General features: G+C 48.8%; 1 pseudogene; it reads left to right on the top strand.

The window, feature by feature from the left end:
* Positions 1-1,612: 1,612 nt before the first annotated feature.
* Positions 1,613-2,684, top strand: LOC147717973 (U6 snRNA phosphodiesterase 1 pseudogene; annotated as a pseudogene).
* Positions 2,685-12,486: the final 9,802 nt, after the last annotated feature.

Genomic DNA, 12,486 nt, shown 5'->3' on the forward strand with positions numbered 1-12,486 from the left:
ATACAGCTGCGACACAGCAGATTCTGTGGTGATCGAACTAAGAGACCGTGTCGATTCCACCCAGACAGAAATCCATGAGCTGACCACTGCAGCCGAAGTCTCCAAGTATTTGAAGGCCATGAAAAACGACAGTGCTCCTCGGCCCAATGACCTGCCAGCAGGGGCATTCAAATGCGCTCTGGAAGAGTGGGCCGAACTTTTGGCCGCGATATATAACAACGTGTTTACGACCTGTCAGCTACCAGATTCATGGCTAAGTTCGATCTTATGCCCCATATTTAAGAAAGGAAACCCCACGCTCCCAGCTAACTATCGACTTTTTGCCCTACTAGATCTTGAGGCGAAGGCATATGCCCGGTGTCGTCTTAAGTTTTTAGAAAAATGGGTAGCAGAAAACAACATTCTGCCATACTTCCAAACAGGGTTTCAATCTTCGGCCTCCACCATAGATAACATCACAACCTTGGCCATTCTGAGTCAACAAGCAGCACAAAAAAATCATCTTCCACTCTACTGCTGCTTTATAGACTTCAGCGCGGCCTTTGACAAAGTGTCTCGCAACATTCTATGGAGGAAACTGGATAAATGGGGGATTCCACAGAGCCTGCTAGGAGCCCTTTCTCCTTGCACAAGAACACCTGGGTGCAAATTAAAACTGGCCCAAAGACAGTCTCCAGAAAAATTGCAATTGGAGACTGTTTAAAGCAAGGCTGTGTTCTTGCGCCTCTTTTGTTTAATCTCTACACTGCTGACTTGGGGACATTTCTGGAGAAAAGCAATCTTCTTCCGCCAAAATTGGGCCTTGCTAAAAGGAATCTGCATATTCTACAATATGCTGACGATATTGTCATAATGGACCAGGCAAAATCGGGGCTCCAACGAGCGCTAAGCAAGCTCCATACATATAACACCGCCAACGCCTTAAAAATCAATCCGGATAAGACCAAGGTTCTGATATTCGGCAGCTGTAAGAACAAGAGAAGTCTAAGGTGGCACATTGGGCCTGCAAAGATCAATTCAACTACAAAATATAATTATTTGGGAGTTTGGTTTTGCGAGTCTTCTAGACCATCAGCTCACCTAGCTGCCTTGAAAAAAAGAGCAGGTGCAATAACATACTCCCTGACCCGACTAAACCAGACCCTGAGCAGCCCCTCCGCAGAACCCATTTTGAAGGTGATCAAAGCTACACTACTCCCTGCCTTAAACTATGGGCATCAGGCCTTCCCTGGTGCATGCTCTGCTAGTCTTGACCTCGCCCAAGTTTCCACCTACAAAAACATCTTTCATCTTTCGAAATTCATTCAGAGGGCAAGACTACGTCTGGAGCTGGGCCTACAAAGACAACCCATTTATTGCAAGGCAGATACTCTGAAATATTTTATAAGGTCATTTAAAACTGCAGATACGCCAGTCCATGGCGATGCTCTGTGCTTGTTCAGCCTTCGCATTATTTGATGTTCGCCCTGAAAAGTGCCGCAAGTTGATGCCAAATGTCGCCTTCTAAAAGATTCTCAACAAAAATTAGGCTGTATTTACGAACTGTACATTTGAGAAGGGAATAGCTGGGCACCTTATTCATGAGTATCTGCGTGGGGACTCCAGCGTACCCATGAGTGCTGAGGTACTGGTGGACTACAGTAGCAGTAGTTCAGAGGATGAGTCGTCCTTGACAGAGACCCCAAGTTTTCTTGGTTTTTTAAGGGGCAGCAGCTCTAAAGGTGATAATGGGAACCCTGCAAAAACTTCCCCCGTGGAGGGCGTCCAAGTGCGGTCAAGCGGGGCCCTGCTGCCACCGAGAGAGCTTCCTCGGCTCCCTGTTCCAGAAAGTGTGTTGCGCATGTTCCAAGATAACCCAGAAGATCAGGCCCCCGAAGACATTCACAAACATGGCGGACGAGTGCGCAGCTTCCCTCACGAACGAGGCAACTGGGCAACATATGTCTATGCACCGTATGAACCTGTAGAGGAATTCCCTGACCTTGTGGACATGCTCTTATCTAATGCTCACAAATATGGTGTTGTACTGACTAAGATGGTGGAGTTTCACATCAGCCTGTCACGAACTGTGGTTCTTCGACATCACTGGATAAGCTTGTTTGTCCAATCCCTCAGAGATAGACTTTTGCCCACCCACGGGTTCTTTTGCATTGCCAACAAACTGAAGGTTTACACAAATGAAGAGCAAAACAGGACTTTTATTGGGTTAGAGGTCTCGTCTGGCTATTCTGAGCTGCAGGACCTCATCTGTGAGGTCAACTGAGTCCTGCAAGATTTTGATCTGGAAACCTTCTATGAGGATCCCTCCTTCCATCTTAGCCTGGGCTGGTGTGTCGGGGACGCAACTGGAAAACTGAATGTGAAGTGCCTACAGGAACTTCAGGAAGCAGTTGATGGGTTTGAGGACTCTGCAATCCTGCTAAGGCTTCAGGTTGAAGAGGTCCGCTGCAAAGCTGGCAACAAGATCGTCTACATCCCCCTGCAGTGAATATATGCCCTGTCACCGTGCCAACTTCTTTGATCAGATGTGACCTCACCGCTGTGTTCAGTGACTTTGCATGGTTTATGTTCCTTCCTTATGGATTGGGTGCAGCCTGAACATTGGCAACCGTGGGCAGGTGTTGTATTTGCCTATTCTGCTGTTGAAGAAATTCAGATACTGAGATCTTGCTATTTCATACGTAACTCTGATACTTCAAAAGGGTGAATCTAAAATATCTTTTAATACAAATAAAAACAAATATTTAAAAAAAAAAAGCTGCAGATACTACCTTAAAATCCCGGCTAAAAGAAACCTTTGCCAGTCCTGGAAATCCATGGAATCGTCGGATTACAAAGGCCATAAAAACGCTAGAGATCGACAACTCACTACTAACTTCAGACACTATTCCATATCCAGTCTGGAAAAAAGTTATCAATAAGCAGGTGAAACTAATCTCCCATCGGATGGCCCTCCAGGCTTTAAAAACACCTATTGTCTTGCTCCCCCTGAATATCTCATACCATCCTGGGGTACCGCAATCTTATTTGCTGGAAAATCTAAATGCAGTGGCTCGGAAGAACATAATGTTCATGCGCCTCCTAGGCCTGCGCTCTACGGCCTTTTACAGATGGGCGCCTTCAAAGGAGGGGGGGGGGGGGGCTGCAGACTGTGCACCTATCACACTGAATCATGGTTGCATCTTTTGTGCTGTGTCCCTGTCATGGATGCCCCTAGAAGATTACTCTTAAAACCCGTATTTTTAAAATGGGGCATTAGGTCATGCTGGGAGGCAACGGCCCTGTGTTTTACTTCTTCAGACATTCAAGCGCTCGCAAGGATTGGAAAGTTTGTAAGACTCCTGGGCAATCTTCTTTCACCCTCTTTGGCCCCAGTGCTTCCAGCTCCCCCCCACCCCCTCCAAAAAACTCATTACAGATTATTATTTTTTTGTCCCCTGGTTTAGCACCTCCTGTTTTAATCTATTTTATTTCTGGACTAGCTCAGTAGTGTGATCACACTGGTAACTATAAGACTGCTTTTATATGCATAGACTTGTTAATCCTGATAGTGTGTTTTTCCAGTTTCACTTTTTAATAGAACTGTGCTAATGCTGATATTTTATAGCAATGGTTTTAATTAACTGCGCTAATCAAATAAACTTGAAACTTGGCTAAAAAGGGTGTGGTATGCAGATCTTTGGAGCTTCTTCCTCAGTCTTGTGCTTAGATTGCTGTCCGGGGTGGACCATCATTCTCAGTCCAAGGGGCTGGTACCACCTTAGTCTCAAAGGCATCCACCTTGATGATTGGAGGTTGAGCTCCTTTATCTGCCAGACGGGGTGGTGGGCGTCATCCTGTCAGCTCGTAGCCGCGCGACAAAATCCACTTATTCTGGAAGATGGAACAATTTTGTTTCATGGTGCACAGTCAACATTGTGGACCATTTATGGGCCCGACTGAGGCAGTTCCTCATGTTTTCGCACTATAACTACGAGAGGCTGTGCAGTGGTCAGTGTGTAAGAGTAACTTCTAGACTTCTGCCTGCAGATTCCTTATCTTAGAATATTCCCCAGGTGTCAGACTGAGTCTGGAAAATTTTGAGCAATCTCCGTGCGTGCCGGTAGGATGTAATTTATGTTCAACATAGTATAATATGTGCTGGAAGTGACACGCGCGGTGCCTATATAGGTGCTGACCTCCGTTCCTCCTTTTACGAGACATTAGTGCAGATCTGAACGAGCTCTCCACAGTAATTATTTGACTGGCTTTTATGACCTTTTGTTGAAGTCTAGTCTGCTTTTTTTTTTTCTTACTGTTTTTTTGGGGTGACGTCCCCTAAGAAACCTACTGGGTTCAGTCCTTGTGGTGTCTGTCACAGACTGATGTCGGACGGATCCCCACTTGGTGTGACTGGTGCTTGGGGCAGGACCACAACTGCAGTCTGTGCTGATTGTAAGACCATGAACCCCAAGGCTTTCTGCAAGCGGGCCATGAAACATTTGGCTGCTTGTCACAAGACTGTGCTGCTCCTGGTCCTGTTGATGGGAGGTCTTGGGATGCTCCTAGAATCTATCTTCATTGCGATCTCGGACTTCTTCAGGTAAGTCTCACAAGAAGTTGTCCAAGAAGCCGAAGCGCTATTAGGCTTCTTCATGTTGTGCCCATTCTTCGAACGACATGAGGGACATTGGGTCCGCTTCACACTTCCTGGAGCTGGAGCGACCTCCACCCAACTATGAGAATTTCCGGAGCCTCATTTTTGGGCAGCAAAACCCCTCTGCAGGACCTTCCAAATACCATGGCTTTGAAAGGGTCTCCGACTGGGTCTACCCATGGAGCCAGTTGGGCCCTCAAGATTTGTTTGTGAATTCGGATCGGCTCCGGCTGCGACTTCGCAACATCCCCTGGGAACTGGTCCAGTGGTGCTGTTTCCTGTGGCGCTGAGCCCATTGTAAATCTTAACTCTGATACAAAGCTGGACTGCCATTGCTAACTCAGTCTCCAGCACTGACTGGCAGAGTCCATGGGCAATGGCACCTGGTACGAGGACTTGGATGACACAAGTGTTCTGAACACCTTAGCAGACACTAGCTTCCTCACTCCTCTCACTGTAGGTACAGTGGAAGGAACTTATTTTTTGATGGTAGTCTGGAGGGCAGTTGAGGTCCTGGACCTGCAGCTACCTATGGTTGACAACCAGGGTCTTGACAGAGGTACTTCAGCCTGGGATATCCTTATCAGCACTCTTACTTCCCTTTAAATGAAGCCCTCCCATATGTGCTTCCCTTTGGCTTTACCGCCGCCCCTCGGGTGTTCACAAAAGTGATGATGGTGGTTGCGGCTCATCTGTGGTAGTCAGGGGTCCCAGTCTTCCCCTACCTTGATGACTGGCTGTTGAAGGCGGGCTCGACCCATACAGTAGTCTCCCACTTTCAGACTATGGCAGACCTTTTGCTGGGGTTCATGATGAGCATGCCAAAGTCACTCCGACTCCTTCCCTGATGCTCCCTTTCATTCGAGCAGTTCTGGATACAGTGCAGTTTCTGGCTTATTCGCCAGAACAGTAAGTCTAAGATGTTAAGGCTATGAGTCAGATGTTTCTGCCTCTGTCTTGGATTTTGCTAAGGCTGACGCTGAGGCTGCTGGGTCTCATGGCCTCCTGCTGGTAAAGAATGCCCATTGACAGGTGGGCCCTGAGGTGGGATCTGAAGTCCCTGTGATAACAGCATCAGGGCAATCTCTCTGTTCTGGTCCAGAAACCAAAGGGAAGTGCAAAAGATATGCAGCGGTGGCTAACAGCCCACGATTGGGTCGACAGCAAATCCCGCTTTCTTCCCTACCCAGAGCTCACAGTAGAGATGTATGCATCACTTCTGGTCTGTGGCGGAGTCTCAGCTCCACATCACCTTATTGGAACAGAGAGCAGTTTTCTTGGCTTTGAACGCCCTTCTTCCATCAAAAGAAGGCTGGTTCATGTGTCCACGGACAAAACCACTGCTATGAGTTATTGGAACAAGCAGGGTAGAGTGGGGTCGTGGATTCTGTGTCTAGAGGCTCTGCATCTCTGGATGAAAAATCAGGACATATTCCTGGTGGTTAAACATCTGGTGGGCTTACTGAACACCAGAGAAGACTAACACCACCACCATCTGTGTTTTGCAGATTAAGACTGGCTTCTTCGTCCAGAGGTGGTGTAAGTTCTCTTCAGATACTGGGGAGCACCTTGGTTAGATCTATTCGGCTCCACCGAGCACACGCAATGTCAGCACTTCTGCGTGCTGGAGTTTCCAAGGCGGCTCATGCTCTGAGTTGCATTTCATCCCTAGTGACGTTTGGGAACAGGCCTTTTCTTCAATGCCACTATGGTCCAGAGTTCTCAAGAAGATCAAGACCCGAAAGGAGTGCTGTCGTTTTACATCAATGATTCAGAAAAGGGGGTGGTGATGGACAGAGTTTCTGAATTAAGCAGAATACTCCTACCCAGTCAACAGATCAGGGCTTGATCCATCACCGTTTTTTTAGCTCACTGCACCATCCCAGCTCAGAACCTGGCTACATGCAAATTAGTCTGTCCCTGTCCCAGTGCATCATGGGAACAGGGCAAACCAAACTACCAAGCCAATTCTTTCACTGGGAAGGAAACAAGCTTCCGGGGACCGGTTTCTGGCATTACAGCCGTCATCGGCCCGGCTTGCTTGAATCCTGATGGTGCAATGAGCAAGGGACTCACATCTGAGTGTACCCTTCCACGCTTATGGTGGCCAAAAAAGATTCAGAAAAGGGGGTCCCCGGAAGCTTGTCTCCTTTCTGGTGAAGAATTGGCTTGGCTGTTTAGTCTGCCCTGTTCCCATGATGCACTGGGCCAGGGACAGACTGATTTGCATATAGCCAGGTTCTGAGCTGGGATGGTGCAGTGAGCTAAATAACGGTGATGGATCAAGCCCTGATCTTTGGACTGGGTAAGAGTGGTCTGCTTAATTCAGACACTCTGTTCATCACCACCCCCTTTTCTGAATCGTCGTTTTACATCAGTCATACCATCGACTTCCGGGTGGACGATCCACTCTTTGTTGGTTTTACAGTTGTGAAGAAAGGCAAAGGAGTACAAAAAAATCCCAGTTGTAGTTGCGGCTGTATTAACATCTGCTACGCAATGGCTTGAAATAAGCCCCTTTAGGGCATAAGAGGTCATCCACCAGAGCTAAAGCTGCAACCCTTGGAGGAGGGGAGGTAACGGGATGGGGGGGGCGCGGGGGGAGTTATGGATGTTGTCAGGCAGTTAGATGGGCATTGCTGCACATGTTTGCCAAACATTACTGCTTAGACAGTTCTGGCGCAGTGGGCACTTTGCCTGTTTGCTTCAGCCGGGCGTCTTAGGTTACCACAGTTTCTTCTCTGGGGAGTGATTGCTTTGGTATCTATTCTAAGGTAAGGAATCTGTGGCTAGAAGTCTCCCTCTGATGTGTTGGAATGGGTAAATACGATGAGTTCATGTCATGCTGAGTCCTGCATGAGAGGTCTGTGGTGTTAATGCCGTGGAGTGGTTTAGAGGAGTTCATGTCATCCTGAGTCCTGCATGAGAGGTCGGCCAGTCTCCTAGGAGGATGACACCAATAGGCAGCCAGCCTCCGGAGAAGAGCGAGCGTTCGAAGACTAATCCACGGCCGGACCTATGTGTGGAGCCGTCGAGTCCGCCGCCTGAGGCAGGACGTCGATCCCATCCGGCGCCGAGGGAGACGCCGGACAGGGCTCCCCGGAGTCACACCGTGTCAGGGACCGGAGTGGGGCCGGTGCCTAACTGGCCCGGGGCGGCGCGGGAACGACGCTGACTCGACCTCTGCCGAGGTAGCCTTCCGCTTGGAGGATCGAGAAGGGCCTGGGGAGTGAGACGAAGCCCTCAGTCAGCCGCGTCCCAGAATGTAGCGGAGGTCACCCGGCAACCCATGTGGCGGTGCCAGGGATGATTCCACCTACGAACTCACTCTCCGAGGCAGCCGCCTGTGGAGAGAAAGGGACGAGAGGGGCCCGGAAAGAGACGAGGAGTCCCCACCCAGCCTCGACCTGGAGCGGGACGAGGAGGGTCCATTGACCCCTGTGGCTAGGCACGGTCCAGCCGCTACCGGCGCCGTAGCGGCGTCACCTCTGCCTTAAACAGGACCACCCTGCCCAAGGAATGAGAGAGGCTCGAAGAATGCGACCCGAGCCCCGGCGACACCACAGGGACCACTGCTGGAGTTTGGGCGAGGCAGAGGTGCCGTGGTCTGAAGGAGGGACCCCAGAGGGGATACACTCCAGCAGTACCACATCCTCCAAGCCTGGATCCGAGCCAGTTGGTGCCGGGCCGGAGCCGCAGGCAGCGCTGTGGAGGGCCCCGCGCAAGACCAGAGATCCGCTGACGCCCCAGGAAGAGGAGGAGGAGGAGGAGGAGACGCCAGCGAGGCCTAAAAAGCCGCTGTGTATGTCTCCATCTGGACTCTCTACGTCCCATCACCGGGAAACGGTGGATAGTGCGACATGCGGGCCGCATCACTCGCGGAGATCCCACGCCCCCGGTAGGCTGAAAAACAGCCCCCAGGGACAAACTGCGACACTTACCCACCGGGGAGCGACGCTCACTTGACATCGGAGAAGGGCGATGACAACGACGGCGGCTGTACCTGAAGCCGTCCGCCAAAGCTGAACGAGGGGAGGACGTCGACCTGGAGAGAAACGCCGGGAGAAGTTTCATCCGGTGCTCCCGCTGCGACTTTGGCTTAAACTGTTGGCACGCTTCACAATCTGTGGTGCCGTGATCCTCCCCCAAACACCACATACAAATGAGGTGAGGGTCTGTCGCCAACATAAGACGCCCACACGACGTGCAAGTCTTGAAGCCCGAAGGCATTTGCACACTGTTCCACCAAGGAAGAGACAAGGGGAAGAAAAAAGGGCCCACAATAGGCCCGTAGCAAGGCCCGGATCCGCGTTGCACGTGGAAAAGGAAAATAAACTGACCTCGGCGTGGCAGGGCGGGTCTTATGCGACCTTGCTGATGTAACTTGCGCGGACGACGCCTGGGTGGAGTCTCGTGATGCCGCCCCGCCCCCGGCGCGCAGGGATGCTGTGGAAAAAAGTTTTCCGGATCCAGTCTCACGCCTGGGGATAATTCTACGTGAAGGAATCTGCGGCTAGTAGTCTCTATCAGATACTTTGTACACCCAGAGACTTTCTACAGATGCATTCTGTTTAGACTCCCAGCAACTGTGCTTAATTAAACCAACTTTTCCTGTTTTGCCAAAAAACCTCTTGTCTCTTCATTTTTTTAAGGTAATTCATATCTGAGCAACAGATGAACAAATTACTTACCGCATTATTTGGTAGAGAGACTAACTGCAGATTACTCCCCCTCCCCCTTCTGCGAACATTATTTCCTTTACAACTAAAGAGATCCTTCAGGATACCACTCTGGCACACTAGTCATTCCTCCTCAGTTTGGCTCCAGTCTTTCTGGTGTGGAAAAGCCATCAAGAACTGAAGTCAGTGTGCTGGGGTGGCGCTTTAATAGGCTCTGCCCATGTTACTTCTAGTGCAGACAACACGATCTACCAGCATGGAAGAGAGTTGCTCAAAAATTTCTAGATCCAGTCTGATTCCTGGGGAATATTCGAAGATAAGGTACCTGCGGCTAGATAGTCTCTACCAGATAAGGTGCAACCAAAGGTATGCAACGGGTTTGTTTGGCTACAATGTCTGCATTCTCCCGGTCTCCCATACCAGCCTTCTCCCGTCGAGTTCTCTATTGTGATGAAGTTCTTTATGGAGTTGGCACGTCTATACCCCTTAACTCCTTTTGTTGTTCCCCAGTGGAAACTAAATCCTGTTTTACGGTTTTTGGTGGGGGTCTTCGTTTGGGCCCACTTTATGCTGTCAGGTGCGTTTGTCGACCATCAAAACTGTCCGCTTGGTGGCCATCGCATTGGCAAAGTGGGTTAGTGAACTGCAGGCCTGAACGCCGGTTCCAACTTTTTTTCCCTGACAAACTGGTGTTGCCAACCAAGGCTGTTTTCCTTCTGAAAGTGGTTACTCCCTTCCACCTGGGTCTGTCCATTACCCTCCCATCCTTCTCTCCTCTGTCCCACAAAGGAAGAGGAACGGCTGCATCGCCTGGACCCAGGCAGGTGGTCAGTTTTGTTATTAAATCTCTACCATACTAGAGACTTTGTGAGCTCCTACACTGGTGTTTCCAAAATGCTACTTATTTCAGATTTTTCCAAGATGGATTTTCCAATGGCCCCTTGCATGTTACTCTTTGGGTCTGTAGCCCTGAGCAGGCTTGCATGCTAGTTGTTGGGCCCAAAAGGTGTGCCTCTCTGGGTGGCACCCTGGATGTTGCTCTTGTCACTCTGTAAGATTGGCGGATATGTATATTGTGGCATTTATTAGGGCTCTCAGCCGAGTACCATGAAACTCTATCACTCTTCCATTCAAGAAAGAATACAAGGAAACACTGCCACGGTTCCATTCAGCTGGACTATGCTGTTTTGTCAAGTAACGCATAGGTCAATTTTATTTTGTTAGAAAAGAAAATCCTTAAAAATATAAATGTGATCACACTCTGCATCCATCTTGGGATTTGATCATGTTTACATATACAAAATATTCAAAATTAGACAATAATTTAAACGGTTTTCCTTAAGAGACTGCATTCATAAGATTCTGTTCAATGTACAATTCTGTTAAAATTGAGGTAAAATGTTCATGCAATATGTCCATTTAGAAATGCTCCTGTTAAAAAAAGGTGCACCTTTCTCAGGTGTTGAGGATGTAGTCTTCTGCTCTAACCAAGTTAATAATTTAAGAAGCAAGTTACTTGTAATGTCATCGTTGTGCCCCCACACCAGTGAAAATAATTAAATGCAACAGGGACAGCCCTAATTCTACTTGTAGACCGGTAAATATGTAAAACAAAAGTTTTGTGTGGAATGAAGAGTCAATCACAAAATTAATTTGTCAAAGGCAACAATTAATGATCATTTCATGATGATATAAGTAAACCTGACCCCTTATAACATTATATTTGCAACTTCGATGAAATGTGTCCAGTTCTTAGGGGATCGCACAGTGAAGTATAAACAACCACTGTAATAGTGCATATAAAAGAGCAGACAAACAATAGAACATTCCACTGAATTCGCCAACTTCAGCAAATAAATTTAGAAACACACCTAATCCAAATTGGATGGTGTCCTCTTCCAGGTAAGCCTTGGAGTGGAGACATTAACTTAGGTGAACTGCTGCATCAGGAAGACCGGAGCCAACTTGCAAGATAAGGTAGGATTTTTCATTGGCACACACAAGTGCTGTCCTCCTTGGGGGGGGTGGGGGGGGGGGGTGAGGCTTGGATGGCTCAGGACACAAAGCCCCTTGGGGATATAACCAGTGTAATAGGAGACTGGGAGCCTCAGGTTGGATAGGTGGGTGAGCAGGAAGTAGAATGGAAACAGCAGATGTACTTCAGAACACCTACCACAAGACAGACTTGGCCTGACCCCTCACCTAACCTAATAGAAAGAGAGAGGCCCCTGAGTGGCACAGACAGTCTGCATGTTCCCAAGTGTAGCTGATTTTTCCCTGTGCCTCCAAAACACATTGTTACTTGTACAACACCACTTAGTCCCCCTACATCATCATTGGAATATGTATTATTAAAATATATATATGTATGTGTATATATATATGTCCCAGGCTCATAAATGTATGGAAACATCACAGTCCTCAACCTTAGCATTTGAATTTACGTGTTCACAATAGCAGTAGCTTCCTGGAAGAGCTCTCACACAATACTTTGGTCCTGGCACGTCAGGCTGAGTTTGGCATCTGGCCTGCTGTTTGTTGCAGAACCTCTGGTTATGCAAGATAATCATGGTATCTAGCAAGCTGTGTGTGACTGCCCCTCAGCCAAGGGACATGGTGCGGCTGCAGAGTGCTGAATGAGACCTTACCTACTGCTTGCATGGTGTAGTGCCCTGGGAGTCTATCCACATGTTCAGCACAGCTTGAAAGGCTGTGCTTCATACTCGAGTAATACAAAGCCCCCCCCCCCCCCCCCGTTCTTCACTCCCAGGGACTCAGTATTATTCCATCCCAAACTCCCACAGGAATTTCCACAACCGCTTGCACAGTCTCCAAAGCAGATCTGCTGGACAGAACTCTGAGGCACAAACTGCCTTCAATGGCCCCCTTCGATCCATAGGGTCGGTATATTTCTCATTGGGGTGTAGCGCATGGGGTCGGTATATTTCTCATTGGGGTGCGGTGGATGGCTACAGAGGCTGGGATACTTAGCCTCATCACAAGATGATAGGGCCCAGAGACTCTGGTTTGTGCAATAAACTGAGCACCGGTAGCCGGCGCTCAAGCTGCTCCTGCAGGGCAATGTTCAGCATTTCCATATCCTGTGCTCCAATCCTGCGTACTAGAAACAACCTTTCTCTCCTCGTTCCCTTGTGGTGTATTTTTCTTGGA

The sequence above is a fragment of the Lissotriton vulgaris genome, chromosome 5 (genome assembly GCF_964263255.1).
Source record: "Lissotriton vulgaris chromosome 5, aLisVul1.2, whole genome shotgun sequence".
Taxonomy (NCBI): domain Eukaryota; kingdom Metazoa; phylum Chordata; class Amphibia; order Caudata; family Salamandridae; genus Lissotriton; species Lissotriton vulgaris.